Genomic DNA, 15,696 nt, shown 5'->3' on the forward strand with positions numbered 1-15,696 from the left:
AGAGCCCACTGCATCAGCTCTTCTGCAAAACGCTCCCCGACTCTGCGGCACTTGAGCAGCCAGCACCCTTTGCCCACGTTCCCCAACAAAGCGATGCACAGACACTCACAGACTCAGCGTTTTTTTCAAGCAAGACATTTATTGGAATAGTCGAGCAGAGTAAAGCTCCTGGTGGGAATGGATGCTCTCGAAGATGGTTGGTTGCAGTTGTGGCACCAAATCGTTCTTGGACAAGGTTTGGCACCGACTTGGAAGGTTTGGCACTTCTTCCTCCGACTCATCCTCTGTGTTTGTGGTCTCGTCCTCCTCCCTGTTGGTGGCTGGCTGGCGGCTTCTTTTTCTGAGCCACCAGCAGAGACCGAACAGCAGGAGCAGGACGCCAGCGACTGCCCAGAACTGCCAGTGCTGCAAGGCAGCAAAGAGCAGGGCTCCCCAGGCCATGCCGCTCTGCTCCTGAGTCCTCTGCTCCATGCTGGTCTGCTCCAGGCTCCTCTGCTCCAGTTCCTGCAGCAGCCGAGTCATCTCCCGGCTCAGACGCTCCGCACGCTGCTCCATGCGCTCGCGCGTGGCCTCATCCAGCTCCTCACCCACCTCCAGTGGGAACTGGAGGAGGCTTTGCACAAGCTGGGCGAAGAATATTGCGATAGCCATGGCCTGCAGGAGGAGGGAGAGAAGGGCTTCAGTGGGGCTGGGAGGGAGGGATCTGGAGATGGGAAGCTGGGGGACGGGAGCTGGGGGCAGGTAGGAGAGGGGGCGAGGCAGCTGGGAGGCAGGAAGGTCTGCACCCAGCCCCGGCAGTGGCGGCAGTGTGCCCTGCGCAAGGCGCTCCCGCGAGCGGCTGGTCCCTCGACGCAGGGCGAGAACCCACCCAGCCCGGGGGCCCCCACATTTCTGCCCTGGCCCTCGTCCAGCCCAGCCTCCCCTGGTGTGTGTGCACTCACCGCTGGCCCAGGCTGCACTGGGCAGCGCTGCCTGCTGGTGCCCCTTATACCCACCCCCATTGTGATGCGTCCCCTGTGCTGTCATAGGCGCAGGACCGCATCCCAGGCACGCCCGCCGGCCAGCCCCGTCCTTCAGCCCCACCCTGGCTCAGCGGCTCACAGGTGCCCCGTGCAGCCCAAGCCCTGACACCCAGGAAGGACAGACCCACTTGGCAGGACAGGTGTCCTGGTTTTGTCTGGGATACCGTTAAGTCTCTTACCAGCCGCCGGTGTACTGCTGGGCTTTGGACTTGGGATGAGAATAAGGTTGATAGCACGCTGGTGTTGTCAGTTGTTGCCAATCCAGCCAGGACGTTTCAGCTTCTCAGCTGGGCTGCCAACAGGAAGGTGGGGGGCATCCAAGAAGCTGGGGGGGCAGGACAGCTGACCCAACCTGGTCAAGGGCATAGTCCATACCGTATGACCTCATGTTCCGTATATAACTGGTGTGTGTGAGTGTGTGTTTGTCCAGGAGGTGGCGTGGCTCAGACACTAGCTGAGTGTCAGTTCTGGGTGGTGAGCAATTGTGCTGTGCAACACTAGTTTTCTATATTCTGTTATCATTTATTATTATTATTATTATTATTATCACTGCTACTAGTAGTATTATATTGATTAGTATTGCTAATAGTACTATCATTCTCTTCCTTTTCTGTCATATTAAAGTCATTTGACTTCAACCCACGAGTTTTAATTGTTTCTTTTCGATTCCCTCCCCCATCCCACTGGAGAGGGATGGAGTGAGCGAACAGCTGCCTGGTTGTTTTAGCCGCCTGCCACGTTTAGCCACACAAAGAGGGCATCAAGGTGCTCCTGTTACAAAGCAGACAGAACCCCCCCCCGACCCTTACCAGACATAAAAACGGGTGATGCGTCCATGGATGCGGTGGTGGGTGGACCTCGGCTGGACACCAGGTGCCCACCAAGCCGCTCTATCGCTCTCCCTTCTCAGTTGGACATGGGAGGGAAAATATAACGAAAGGCTCATGGGTCGAGATAAAGACTGGGAGATCCCTCTGCAGTCACCGTCACGGGCAAAAGAGACTCGACTTGGGGAAATGAATATCAACTTTGTGGCTCAAAGTACATAATTGCAGAAGCATAGATCAGACTCTAAATAGTACAAACCGTATTGAATTAGTATGTAATATTACAAGACCAAACAATTGTTCTAAAAGAATCTAACTTAATTTTTTTAATTTTCATTTGCATATATGGATAATTTGCTTGTTTTGTGCAATTCAATTACCAGCATTTTCTGCATTGCTTTAAGCTGATTTTTCTTCCTCTCTTTTTTTTGCACCCCCTTAAAATATTTCTCCTCAGATGCTTATTTTTAAGGAGGCAACTTCTGGTTTTAAAAAAATGTGGGATAGCAGAGTTTACATGCAATTTAGTTGCACTGGGTGAGGCAAAAGGGATGGCTTTTTATTTTTCAGTGTTAGCGAAATCTAAAGTGTGTACTTGCATTGTAGTAACTGCATTGTCAAATGTACGGTAAAATGTATTTTAGAGAGCTTGTACAAATAGATTTTATCTATTGTCAGAACATGAGAATTTCCAAATGTATTAAAGAGTGAATGACAATTAGGTTATCGCCCCTAAAAAGCAATTATTTGAAAACACTCCTTTCACAAACAGAATTTATTTTCTCGATCAAGATATTTCTTTGAGCAAAGCAGAGAAAGTCTGATTGTATAAGATGAAGCTTATGGTGTTTTATGGACACAGTAAATATAAGACAATGGTTGCGAACGTACCAATTGCCCTGATTTATTTTGGTGCATTTCACATAAGGAGATGATATTTTTTATAATTTTTTTCTCTAATGCAGGTGAGACCTTAAGTGTAGTTAAACCTTCTAAAAACCCAGGTGACTTTCAGAAGAAATTTGAATGTTTGATTGCCTTCTGTGTCTGATTCCTCATCAGTCATAAAGTAGATTTAATCAGAGGCTACTGACCATTTGCCGATATTCCTGCCAGTCGCTCTGAGAATGTCCTTGCAGCAAACCTGGAATTTGGGGCTAATGCCATCTTGCCACATCTCCTGTACAGTTGCTTAGGTGGCTTGCTGTTGACTTGCTATCTCCTGAAAATATATTAATCCCTAAGTACGTAATTTGCTTTTCACTACTCATTTCAAAGCCTGTGTTCAACTTCAGTTGAGACCTGAAGGGCAAATCTGCTTCTCAGTTCATGTAATTCTGTGTCTCTTTCAAGATTTTGTAAAAGTCAGCAGTAATAAATACTGAAACTATGGCATAGAAGTGTGCAGAGTGATCCCTAGACCTTACTTCAAAGCCAAGCTATGGCACATTTTATTAGGTTGCTGGCAGAGTCTTCACATACTCCTAGGGTGCCTTTTTGAGCTTAAAATCCTCATAAAGCACTCTGAAGACCTTTTTTCCTAGCTCATATTTAATGTAAAAAAAAAAAAAAAAAAAAAAAGATGCTGCACACACTAACCCTAGTGCACACCAGTACACCGTATCGGCAGTCGGGAACAGAGCAGAGAGGTGTAATGCAAAGACCTTTCATTTCAGTCGATCACTCAGTTCCGTAGCTGATCGGGACCTCTCCCTGTGTAACCGATGTGTTTAACTTTTTAACCATGGTGATGGGATCAAGATGGGATCATTAGCAGTAGTAGGGAATGAGAAAAATATTTTAGGAATGAGGACCTGAGAGGTTGGTATGTACCACGGAGCTGATAAACTGCGTGGTTGGTACATGAGCCAAGTAATATTTCATTTTTTGTCAAAATCATGTCCTTTGAGTGAACTTTGTTCATTATAATCTCATTATAATACCAAAACACACCTCCATGCTAAAAGTTACCCACCTCCAAGGTACGACCACCCCTCACTGGGCATGCTCTCTGAATTTCTTTAAGTATATAGCTTTAAAAGCAAAGCGAGAAAGTTTTACACCAATCATAATGAAGTAACTATGTAACTATGTGATGTAATTGTAACCATGTGTGTATTGAGAATATCAATATGTGCATGTTCGTAGGCTAGGTATGCACGTTAGGTGGAATTATCCCCCGTGCATCCAGCGCTGCAATAAAGAATGCCTGCCTTTTAACGCTACATTGGTGTTACGAGGTTGATTCCCGGATTTCGGTGACAGTTTCTGGCGACCCAGATGGGACCCTGCTTTTGAACCTCGACGGATCCGTGGGATCGCAGGATCTCCAGCCGGCACCGGGGAATTCTCGGGGAGAACCTCCGATCCCCGTGTAGCCAAAAAGATAGGCCTGTAACGAAGGCCTGCTTATATTATACGTAATAAGAAAATGTAGCCAAGAAGAAAGGCCTGTAATGAAGGCCTGCTTGTATTATATGTGATAAGAAACTATTCATTATTACTTTAGGTAGAAGGCTAACAATTCTTAGAATGAGCACCTGCTACACATCATGAGAAAAAGGAGGAGCTACAAGACACTTCAAGGTCCTTATGTACATACTTTGCAGAAAGGGAGGACATTAATTGCCTCCAGCAACATCCTTATCTTTCTGAGGCATATAGCAAACAATTACCAACACTGAAATACTGAGAAACTAGGGGAAAGGTAATTTGGGCCAGGGTCCCCACGACCACCGACCCATAAGCCCCCTACCCAAATTATACCACCTACTCAAAAGATAGAGGCGGAGAACAGAACTGAGCATGCGTTCTAGTTTGCATACTAAGCGAAGAAATATGAACCAATTATTGGAACGGGGAGTGTACCACTTTGTAATCTTTGTAACATTTGTGTATAAATATGACAAGAGAACCAGCATTAGGTGTGCCTGATTTGAGGAACTATCCTCCTGACACCCAGCGCTGCAATAAAGGAAATGCCTGCTTCTTAATGCTAAATTAGTGTTAAGGAGTTTTCTTTCATTCCCGAATTTCGGTGACAGTTTTGGCGACCCAGATGGGACCAGGCTTTTGAATCTCGACGGATCCGTGGGATCATAGGACCTCCAGCTGGCACCGAGGGATTCTCGGAGAGACCCTTCGATCCCCCGGACCGAAGAGTTCTGAGCACGTTCCCTGGGACAGGTAAAAGGCATTTCTCTTACTCTTTAAATGAAATTTAAGATTTTGGGTTAGAGGCCCCCTTAGCCTTCAAGTAAGCCGTGGCGTGAGCTACACGAGGGGCTATTGTACTGTTGTCGTGGTTTTACCTCAGCTGGCAGCTGAGTACCACGCAGCCGCTCGTTCACTCCCCCCCATCAGGATGGGGAAGAGAATTGGAAGAGTTAAAGTGAGAAAACTCATGGGTTGAGATAAAAACAGTTTAATAGGTAAAGCAAAAGCCGCGCGCACAAGCAAAGCAAAGCAAGGAATTCATTCACCACTTCCCATGGGCAGGCAGGTGTTCAGCCATCTCCAGGAAAGCAGGGCTCTATCACGCGTAACGGTTACTTGGGAAGACAAACGCCATTGCTCCGAACGCCGCCGCCCCCCCCTCTCTCTTCCCCCAAGCTCCTTATAAACTGAGCATGACGTCATATAGTATGGAATACCCCTTTGGTCAGTTTGGGTCACCTGTCCTGTCTGTGTCTCCTCCCAACTTCTTGTCCACCCCCAGCCATCCCGCTGGCAGGGCAGTGCAAGAAGCAGAAAAGGCCTTGGCCTCGTGTAAACACTGCTCAACAATAAGTCCATAGAACAAAAACATCTCTATATTATCAATGCCGTCTCCACCACAAATCCAAAACGTATCCCCACACTAGCTACTATGAAGAAAAATCAATCCTCTCAGCTGAAACCAGGACAACTGTGATTTAAGATTTTTGGGTTAGAGGCCCCCTTAGCCTTCAAGTAAGCCGTGGCGTGGGCTACGCGAGGGGCTATTGTACTGTGATTTAAGATTTTGGGTTAGAGGCCCCCTTAGCCTTCAAGTAAGCCGTGGCGTGAGCTACGCGAGGGGCTATTGTACTGTGATTTAAGATTTTTGGGTTAGAGGCCCCCTTAGCCTTCAAGTAAGCCGTGGCGTGAGCTACGCGAGGGGCTATTGTACTGTGATTTAAGAATTTTGAAAAGAACTTTTGAGAGGTATTGATCAATCAAGAATTTGTGTTTTAATTGTTTTGTGTTGCTTTTGTCACCTTTGTCATTTGTCAATTTTTGTTTTGTGGTTTTTTTTTGTGGTATTGTTTTGTGTTACTTTTGTCATTTGTCAATTTTTGTTCTGTGGATTTTGTGGTATTTGCGTTACAATGGGTAACAAATCTTCGGTGGATGGGGGAATATTAAAGAAATCTCCCCTAGGGTGTATTTTAAAACATTGGAAACAAATAGGAGGGGACCCTCTTATAAAAAGACAACTAATTGAGTATTATAATCACTGGTGGTCGATATATAAATTGGATGATCAGGAAAAATGGCCCAAGAATAAGAATTTGTAATATAATACAATATTACAATTGATGTTGTTTTGTAGAAGGGAGAAGAAATGGGATGAGGTACCTTATGTTGATTTGGTTGGGTTTTTTTTCACCTTGTGAAATCATCCTGAGTGGCTGAAGGACTGTGGGTTTACCCTGCAAGACCCCCTGGCATCAGCATTAGAAAAGCAGAAAAAGGTAGCAGGAGGCTGTGAAGGTGTTGCTCTGCGTGTAGTACGGGGCAACGGTGTTTGAAGTGCGAGCGTGATGAGGAGGATGATTTGGAATTAGTGAAAGATGTTGGAAGTTGCATGGATAGTTTTTGGTAACAGGGAGAAAGGGAAGGAAGTTAGAGAAGAGCAACGAGAAAACGAAGGAGAGCGGAGACAGGCACGGAGAGACAGGGAAAGAGACGGTAACCTGAGAGCTGCGCTGCAGGGAGCGTCAGCAAAGAGTAACTTCAGGGGAGGACGGCAATACTATGGGGGAGAGGCGGGGCCCCTCCAGCACAAAATACCAGTAATACCTTAGGAGATCATCAGTGTGTCTATTGTAAAGAATTGGGACATTGGAAATGGGATTGTCAGAAATTTAAGGACTGTTTTAGGGGTCCTATGCCTATCAGTCCAGAGGTTCTGGAGCAGGCACGATACAATCAAGAAGCAGCTCGCTTTCCACGTCAGTTCCCCTGAACTAAGTCCTGAAGGGGACCAGGGGAAACCTCCCCAGCAGAACCCCTGGTTATAGTAGAGCTGGGAAAACAGAAAATAGATTTCCTTGTAGATACTGGGGCAACTTATTCTGTATTAAACACTTGTCAAGGAAAATTGAGCAATGATGCAGTAAATGTTGTGAGTGCCACAGGGAAAGCGGAACAGCGTGTCTTTTTCCATCCTTTAAATTTTAAGCTTGGAAAACAATGGATAACTCACCAATTTTTATATATGCCTGAATGTCCTATACCACTCTTGGGACGGGACCTATTGAGTAAATTGGAAGCACAGATCACCTTTAAAGATGGAGAAGTTCAACTATTAATCCCTGAATCTAAAGCCATTGAGGCAAGAGTTTTTATGTTGCAGGAACAACCTAAGACTAACGAAGGAATTCCCAAGGAGGTGGAGAATGCAGTGACACCTTTGGTACGGGCTAGTGAGGTTCCAGGTAGATCCAGAAGAGCAGAACCACTAAGAATTATCCTTAAACCTGGAACAAATCCGGTAAGACAAAAACAATACCCATTGAAGACAGAGGCCAAAAAGGGATTAGAAAAGTTAATACTCAACTTTATAGAATATGAGTTGCTCACATAATGCGAATCAGAATTTAACACCCCAACCTTACTCGTTAAAAAGCCAAGGGGTGAGGAATACAGATTAGTGCAAGATTTACGAGCTGTGAACCAAATTGCGCAGGACATTCACCTGGTGGTGGCAAACCCCTATACATTACTTACAGCCCTCAAAGATAAACATGAGTGGTTCACAGTCCTAGATTTAAAGGATGCCTTCTTTTGTATACCTCTCGAGAAACAGAGTCAGGCTATTTTTGCCTTTGAATGGGAAAGCCTGACCACTGGACGAAAAACTCAACTAACCTGGACTGTGTTGCCTCAAGGATTCAAAAATAGTCCAACAATCTTTGGAAACCAGTTAGCTAAAGAATTAGAAATATGGAGAAGAGACCATCCTGGAGGAGTTATGCTGCAATATGTGGATTATATCCTATCTTATTAGCAGCAGAAACCTGGGAGGAGTGTATACAAATGACTGTTGAACTTCTTAGGACAAGAAGGATGTAAAGTGTCCAAGAAGGCGGCACAGATTGCAAAACCAATGGTCACTTACGTGGGATTTGAGATTTTACAGGGCCAGCGGAGATTGGGAACAGATCGGAAAGAGGCTATTTGTCAGATCCCAGAACCGAAAACAGCAAGAGATCTGAGGGCCTTCCTGGGAATGGCTGGATGGTGTCGTCTGTGGATATCCAACTATGGACTGCTGGTAAGACCTCTTTACGACATCTTGAAGGAGGCACAGAGAGAATATCTGCCTTGGAACCCTGAATGCGGGCAGGCCTTTCAGAGCCTAAAAAAGGCTTTGATGATGGCGCCTGCCCTAGGGCTGCCGGACTTAGATAAGCCCTTCGAACTATTTGTATATGAAAGGCAACATCTCGCTTTGGGAGTATTGGCCCAGAAGATTGGGGACTGGAAGAGACCAGTCGGGTACTTCTCTAAGCAACTGGACCCTGTAAGTAAGGGATGGCCGGGATGTTTGCGAGCTGTAGCGGCCACCGTCCTATTAATACAGGAAGCCAGGAAATTAACCATGGGGCAAAAGATAATTGTATATGCACCCCATATGGTTACCACAGTTCTAGAACAAAAGGGGGGACATTGGTTATCCCCCAGCAGAATGCTTAAATATCAGGTGATGCTATTAGAACAAGATGATGTAGAGCTCAAAGTCACCTCTGCTGTCAATCCCGCTATGTTTTTAACCATGAATGAGGAAAGTGAGGAATCTTTGAGCCACGACTGTCTGCAAACAATTGAAGAAGTCTATTCCAGTCGCTCAGATCTGCATGACGAACCTTTGACTAACCTTGATCTGGAGCTGTTTACAGACGGTAGCAGTTTTGTACAGGATGGGAAACGAAGGGCTGGATATGCTGTTGTTACAACTACAGAAGTTGTGGAGGCCGAGGCATTACCCATTGACACATCGGCGCAGAAAGCGGAACTGATTGCACTATGTCAGGCCTTAAGAATAGCTAAAGGTAAACAGGTAAAAGATATGGACAGACTCCAAATATGCCTTTGGTGTTGTGCACGCTCACAGAGCCATTTGGAAAGAAAGAGGATTGCTGTCAGCACAAGGATCTTCTATTACACACAAAGAAGAAATTTTACAACTTCTCCAAGCTGTCCAGGAACCAGAAGAGATTGCTATAATGCACTGCTGGGCACACCAGTTTGGGCAATCCAGTGTTAACATAGGAAATCGTTTGGCAGATTGCACTGCCAAGGAGGTTGCACAACAAGGTATTCTAGCACTAATCCCAGCTAGAAGGATACAGCTACCAGGGACTAAGCCTTTTTACAGTGAAGTAGACCGTAAATTGGCATTGCATTTAAAAGCAACAGAAAATTCAGAAAGATGGCTGATAACCCCCAATGAGCAAGTTATTGTGCCACCTCAATTAATGACACAAATAGCTGAGGCCAGACATAAACAAACACATTGGGGAGTGGAGTCTTTGATTGACAACCTCCAATCACAAGTACTTAGTGTTCGAATGACTAAGATTATAAAATCAGTTACACAGAAGTGTCCAGTCTGTTTAAAAAAAAAAAAAACAACCCTCTTAACCAAAGGAGGCCACCCCCAGGGGTTACTAGGTGAGGGAACTCCCCCGGAGATTACTGGCAAATTGATTTTTCTGAGTTACCCAGGCAAAATGGCTATCGATATCTTTTGGTTTTGGTGGATACCTTTTCAGGATGGCCTGAGGCTTTTCCCTGTCGCACCAACAAAGCACGGGAGGTTGTTAAACGCTTATTAAAGGAAATAATACTTAAGTTTGGTGTACCAATTGGAATGTCCTCAGATAGAGGACCGCATTTTGTGGCTGAGGTTTTGCAACAATTAAGTCAAACCTTGAATATTACATGGGATTTACATACTCCATGGAGACCGCAATCTAGTGGAAAAGTTGAAAGAATGTATCAGACTCTTAAGAGACAAATAAGTAAAATCTGTCAGGAAACAACATTAAAATGGCCCCAAGCCCTTTCTTTAGCACTTCTCCACATTAGGGTACAACCTCGGACTAATAAAAAGGAAAAACGCTTGCAGGTCTAAAGAGATACGTCACCTTATCTGAATCTCTGACCCTTGATACCCCCATGCATCCATACCAGCCTGGCAACCACGTCTACATGAAGACTTGGAACTCTGAACCGCTAAAGGAAAAGTGGAAAGGCCCCTTCCAGATTCTTTTGACAACCTACACAGCAATCAAGGTTGAAGGAATTGAACCATGGATCCACTATACCCGAGTTAAGAAAGCCCCCCCTGGATCAGTGGCAAGTAACTACGGAAGGACCTCTAAAAATCAAAATTGAATCGGGTTTGAAAAAGTATGTCAAATATGTAAGATGTCTTGCTCTGTTAGGACAGGTATGGTCCTGTTCTGGGTATTACTGGCAGTTTCTTTGCTCTCCAGTCAAGGGAACCAACAGGAGCTATGGTCTCAAGCCCATAAACAACATACTGGTATAATGGGGAATGTAGGCAAAGCTACCTTACTGACAGTGGTAATACATGGAACTGAGGTGTTTTTAGAAAATGAATGGGGCTTGGAGGATGGCCATTGTGGGAAAATTCCCATAATTAAGGGGAAGGTAGGGAAAGCAATGAAAATAGGATGCAGAATGATAAATGGATCTACACATCAGAGGGCAAATAAGGCCACATCTTGTATAGGAGAAGGTCAAATTACGACCCAATGTATTTCTAGTACCTTAGATTGTTGGCACAATTTTACTTTGGTACAATCTGTGCACGTAATCTGTTTAGGCGTCCTTGATCAATTGTTGGCATTAACATTAAATTTAAGATAAACGTTATCGAACCTAGCATGACACGATCCCCTAGTCTAAGCCTGGGCCTGTGCCAACTGGACCCTCTGGACTGACTCCACTTACTTTTAGCATTGGTCCGTATGTCATTAAAAATGTGGGACAACAACAAATCTTATTAAATCCATTTTATTCCCTTAAAAGGGTAGAGTTGTCCATACAAATCAATATTGCCGAACTAAAACCCTCATGTTCCCCATTCTTGAACACAGCCCATACGGGATGGCTGGCCTGGTTACATGGGCGGACTCCCACCTCTCGTAGAACACAAAGAGATCTAACTGGCACTTTGGGAACAGGAATGGGAATATTGAACAGTATAGATGCTGAAATCCTCGCCAATAAGTTAGCTGCTGCCACTAAGGACGTGCAAGGATTACAACATCCTCTTCGATCCTCTCTTTCAGCTTTAGGGGCAAATCAGTGGCTGTTACCAGATATATTGCCTCCATAGAAACAAATTAATGAAAATGACCATGAGATGATCCTGGAGGGCCTGGGCACTGGCCAAAGTAATATCTCATTAGCTCTTAGCTGTATTCAAGCCCAACTATGGGTCCAGTCGGTGGCATCAGCAATCATTAGAGAAGGGGAAGAAGGGGTCTTACCTAGTGAAGTCCCTAAAGTCATTTGGGATAACGCAAAATGAATTTGAAAAAGAATTCCAGTCTTGATGGCAGTTAGTGAATTTCACCTACAATCCCACCAACCATAGTGCCACAGCATTTGTACTGACTGTATGAAATGCTTCAATACATACCCCTATAGAAATGAATTTAACACTTGTGAGAGAACTTTTACATCATCAAGACCTACAGAAAATTTTGCAGACATGAAAATGGACGGAAAACATTGATAACCATCCACCACGATACTGAGAAAATCCATCAGGTGTTGGAAAGAGTGAAGGAAGATGGGGAGCATAAGTGGTGGGATACTCTGTTTGGATGATCGCCTAACGTTACTGGACTATTGAACAAAATGTTGCATCCGGTTATTGTATTGCTTTTGCTTGTCTTATTAGGCTTTGTTTTAACTACAGCTTTGTATATTAAACTTTGGATAATGATGAAGCACATGATACAGCTCACAACATTTGCCAGAAGTACTGCTAATATATCTACTGATTTATATATGGCTTTGATAGAAAAGGGTGAAGGTGAAACTTTTCAGAATCTGAAAGGATCTGAAAAGTTTCAAAAGGGGGGAATTGTAGCCAAAAAGATAGGCCTGTAACGAAGGCCTGCTTATATTATACATAATAAGAAAATGTAGCCAAGAAGAAAGGCCTGTAATGAAGGCCTACTTGTATTATATGTGATAAGAAACTAGTCATTATTACTTTAGGTAGAAGGCTAACAATTCTTAGAATGAGCACCTGCTACACATCATGAGAAAAAGGAGGAGCTACAAGACACTTCAAGGTCCTTATGTACATACTTTGCAGAAAGGGAGGACATTAATTGCCTCCAGCAACATCCTTATCTTTCTGAGGCGTATAGCAAACAATTACCAACACTGAAATACTGAGAAACTAGGGGAAAGGTAATTTGGGCCAGGGTCCCCACGACCACCGACCCATAAGCCCCCTACCCAAATTATACCACCTACTCAAAAGATAGAGGCGGAGAACAGAACTGAGCATGCGTTCTAGTTTGCATACTAAGCGAAGAAATATGAACCAATTATTGGAATGGGGAGTGTACCACTTTGTAATCTTTGTAACATTTGTGTATAAATATGACAAGAGAACCAGCATTAGGTGTGCCTGATTTGAGGAACTATCCTCCTGACACCCAGCGCTGCAATAAAGGAAATGCCTGCTTCTTAATGCTAAATTAGTGTTAAGGAGTTTTCTTTCATTCCCGAATTTCGGTGACACTCCCACAGTTACCCAATGCTGCTCTAAGGTTTTAACTTCGTCCAACTTTGCCACAGCCAACCGGGCAATGCAGCAGGGATCTAGGGAACCAGAGAGCAGGGTTGTGGGCACTGGCAGGGGAGTTATGTTCAACTAGCATCCTACCAAAAACCTCCTCTCGTAAGGAAATGCTGTGGTGACGGGCAAAGGCAGGCACGTCCACCTGTATTGCTCGGTGGGTGTCCATCGGCTGCTGGTAAGCTTTATGCTGAAATGGTGATTCCGGAAAGAGAGACTCGCCTTGTTGAATGTGCAGCTCTCTGAGGAAAACTCTGTGCTGTGGCCAAAGAGGATTTTAGGTACTCTTGCGAAATTGTTCCATCCCCAGGCCCTCACATGAGCACACAGCTGCTCTGCGTTGATGCCCAGCTGGGTGAAGGCTCCTTGGAAACGCGGGACTTCTGCCGAGAGTGCCGCGCAGCCGGACTGCCCTGGCAGCTGCTCTCCTGCTTGCTAAGGCAAGTGTGTTGCCTGGTGAGAGGCAGCTGTCAGTTTTCCACTCCTGCTTCTGGAGTGTTTCCTCTTGGGCCCACCCAAAGACCGGACTACACAGGACTCGTGGCATCAGTGTTCCTGATGTCACTCTGCCTCTGTCCCCTGTAAGGAAGTGGGAAGGGGGGATGAGAACCGAGTCGTTTGGAGAAGAAAAGCTCCTGCGCACGCTGCAGCAGAGCTGGTCGCCTGCGGGGGGGAGCAGCTGGCTCCCAGCTGCCCTCCCGGCGCTTCCCCCTGGGCCGTGGGTGCTGAATCACTGCCGGGGGGGCCTACAGGTTTTCCTCCCAGATGCTGCGCATGCAGACACCGCTTCTGCGCCACAGCCACCCTCCTCTCCCCACCAGCCCCGTCAGGAGCGGCGGCGGGGTCTTCTGCCGAAAGAGGAGGAGCGAGAGCTGCGCGGCAGTGCTTCACCTCAGCGCCCGCACTGACGGTCCCTCAGGGCGTCCCCTCCCGTCACAGTGATAACCGCGCTTAGTGGGGAAGCGGTCCCGTGGGGGCAGGCGCAGATTCGCCCCGCGAGTGTACGCACACGGTCCGGACCAGGTGCTTGCACAGAAGGTGCTCCGGTGCCGAGGCAAGCGGCAGCGGGGGCCATCGCTCTGCCCCGCCGACCCGCTCACAGGGCGGGCTCAGCGCGGGAGAGCCGCCCCCGCGGAGGGGCCCCGCCGAGGAGGGCCGGTCCCGCCAGGCCCCCCGGCCCGCGCTGAGGGCGGCGGGGCGAGCCGGGATGGCGCCGGGGGGCGGGCGGTACTTCTGCACGGCGGGCGGCGGGCTGGAGCCCTTCCTGGCGCGGGAGGTGCGGGCGCGGCTCGGCGCCACGGAGGTGAGGGGGGAGCCGGCGCCGGTGTCCACCCGGGGCGGGGCGGGGCGGCGGGACCGGCGGCCTCGTTCGCTTCGCGCCCCGGAGCCGGGCGGCCGCGGCGTGGGCTGTGCTGCCGCCGGCGTGGGGCCCCACGGGTCTGGTCTTGGTGTGGGTCGGAAGGGACCTCGAAAGGCCGCCTGGTCCAGCCCCTGCTGTCTCCAAATAGGGGATAATAAACTCTCCAACACTCCGTTGTAGCGTTAGAAAGCAGGCATTGCTTTCTTCGGTGCCGGGTGCACGGGGGATAGCCCCGCCTGTCGTGCGTACCCTAACCCAAACGTTCATCCTTTATATACCTTAAGACCTGAATCTTCAGACATTTTCCGAGAAGTCTCCACCTCTCCGCCTATCTACTGCATTTACATAATGCTGGCGTTGCACAACTACACTCCGCATGCACGGGGGTCTCGGGTGGTGGCTGGTGGTCGTTTGGGGAGTTAGCCCCCCCACTCCTTTGTCCCTGGTATGCTCACAAGCCTTTGAGGACAGTTTCTTCTCCTTGGACGTTGCCCAACTCTGTTGTCCAGCCAAGCTGTTCTTCCTGATCAACGCTGTTTGGGCAGTCCTGCCAGGATGTTTCTGTTCTCAAGGGTACGATATCTTCTCCGTATATGTTAATTACCCATAGGCCTTGTTAAATTCAAAGCTAACCATTGTTTGGTCAAAGAATTTCTCAACACTGCTGTGGGCAGGGACCTCTGAGATTTCAGGCCGCGTCCCCTCGCCACCCCTGCCCGGTGAGCTGAGGTCTGCGCTGCCTCCTCCGTGCCAAGGGGCAACGGGTGTGAGGGGCTGCCGGGCTGCTGGAAGCGCTCACCCAAAACGCCTTCCCAGTTTGGGTTCTGTGTTTTCCCCTGGGGTGGACTGCCTCTGAGGAAAGGTCTTCTGCAGCACAGAGGCGGAGCTGGGCGAGCTGAGGAGACTCAGGGCTGGAGCCAGGGGAAGGGTCCATCCAGGAGATGCATCAGGACCTGGCACGCTTACAAGCTGCTGGACTTGGACTCTCTTGCAAATGGAGATGGCCTGAGCAGCTAGTTCAGCTTCTGCAGGGGAAGAGAGCGAGCAGCAAGGTGATGTTCTCCAGGAACTCGACTTGAGAATGGCATTTATGGAAGAGCCTCCTCCTAGACCCTGTCCCTGACAAGCAGCTTGCTTAAGGCACCCTCTCATGGTGCCAGCTGTGTGGAGGCCTTGGAAAGGACTTGTTGCTCTTGACAAGCTCTTTCTCCATCCCTGCGCTTGGCATAGGGAAGCTGCTCTCAGCGCTGACGCTGTGAGAGCTGAGGCCTTCTCTAAAAGCTTTGAGTTCATCTACTGGCTCTGGTTTTCCCAGGCTGTGCGTTAAGTCCGGCTTTGTTGAGCCTCAAGTGGGGCTCTTGTTCTTCTGCATTTTTTTTCTCTGAA

General features: G+C 47.5%; 1 pseudogene; it reads left to right on the forward strand.

Moving 5' to 3' along the window:
* Nucleotides 1-7,679: 7,679 nt before the first annotated feature.
* LOC142599824 (uncharacterized) lies at nt 7,680-14,490 on the forward strand (annotated as a pseudogene).
* The last annotated feature ends 1,206 nt before the right edge of the window (nt 14,491-15,696 follow it).

Source organism: Balearica regulorum, unplaced genomic scaffold (assembly GCF_011004875.1).
Source record: "Balearica regulorum gibbericeps isolate bBalReg1 unplaced genomic scaffold, bBalReg1.pri scaffold_76_arrow_ctg1, whole genome shotgun sequence".
NCBI classification, from domain to species: Eukaryota; Metazoa; Chordata; class Aves; order Gruiformes; family Gruidae; genus Balearica; species Balearica regulorum.